We start from the raw sequence: 1,539 nt of genomic DNA, 5'->3' as shown, positions 1-1,539 counted from the left end.
TAGGAGTTATTGGCAAAAGACGAAAATTTGGAAGAAATTGAAGGGGTACCCCTTGGAAAAATCTCGGAAAAATCGAAAATTTTTTTTTGTTGTTTATTATTAGCAATGTTCTTCCGACGTCTGATTTCTTTTTAAAAAAATGCGTTTCTAAAATGCATAAACTTTTGGGATTCACTGTATAGCCAATACATCCTTAAATACTTAAGCTATCTTTGAATCGAACGTCGCGCCACTTGTGTCACTATAGTACGTAAAAACGGTAAAGTGAAATTTTATTTCTTTATTTTATACATTGCGTAGGAGAAACATTGTTTTATACTGTAAAAACCGGAACTCGCGGATCATTGTAGTGTTAAACTAGATCGGTCGTTTCAGGAATGGTATCTACGTTTAATGCCCGCATCTCCGACATTCTGTGTTAATATTCAATACTCGCCGGGGCCGGGTTCAGTGCAATTATTCGGAAATCGGTTAACGCGGTGCGGCTCGTTTCCCGTGATTTATATCCCGGATCGGGTACGTATTTAGCGCGCGACATTACTAAACGACCGGGCAGTACGGTAGCGCGCATCGCGATCGTACGGGCGACCGATTCGCAGCTCGGATCACCGCAAATAAACAGCGAACGATTTAAAAGCTTAGAATCGAGTAGGCTTCCCACGCAACGTTTTGATCCTCCCGTTAATTAACCGTAACTGACTTCGATTAACAACGTTTCGATCGTTCGACACTTTGAAGACAAAAACGCGCGTTGCGGTCGAAACTTTGGAACGTTGGAGGGAAACGAACGCGGTGAAGTGAAAAATTGTTTACCAACCGTTCACGATATTTGCTCTCTGGCTGTAACTTGAACGAAGCACGAATTACGTTTTCTACCTTTGCGCTCCGCAAGTCCTGTAAATATTTCCGTTCGGCAAGTGCAAAGATGATTTCGTTCCAAGAACGAGTCAGGACGTAATAACTTTCAATAGCAGTTGATTCTTTCAATCCTAGCATCTATGTAAAAGTCTATGGACTATATCGTTCGTTCTTATTTTTACTTTCGCATACAAATAAAAGATTTTTATAAATTATTGATTTCTAGTAAGGTAAAGAAAGTAGTACTGGGACAAAACGAATTTTGGAACCAGTACTTGGACATAATAGATATGTATTTAATAATTTACTGTCCAAGTTTACAATCCCTTTTGAAACTTAATACGTACAAGTGGGACAAGACGGCAGTGGCTGTCCAGGTTTAGCCCCTCACTAATTAATCGCGCTGCAATACCTGGATAAATTCGGATCTGGTATAAAAGCCATTCAAACGTATGATATATTTTTCACAATAAATGATTTAGTGTATTTTCATAACTTTTCAACCCTTTCTCTTAATCCAACTGTTTCTCAATTCGCTTAGAGGCGTCATAATAATATTGTCCCAGTTCTGATTCCATACTTGTCCTACTACACCACTCGTTCAGATTAAATGTGTCCTACTACTGCGGTTGACAGCAATTTTTTTTTAATGCGATTATTTTAATACATATATTACAAAAG

The sequence above is a fragment of the Ceratina calcarata genome, unplaced genomic scaffold (assembly GCF_001652005.2).
Source record: "Ceratina calcarata isolate Rehan_Ccalc_2016 unplaced genomic scaffold, ASM165200v1 scaffold155, whole genome shotgun sequence".
Taxonomy (NCBI): domain Eukaryota; kingdom Metazoa; phylum Arthropoda; class Insecta; order Hymenoptera; family Apidae; genus Ceratina; species Ceratina calcarata.
The sequence above is the reverse complement of the archived record's forward strand: the minus strand, read 5'-3'. Positions refer to the sequence as shown.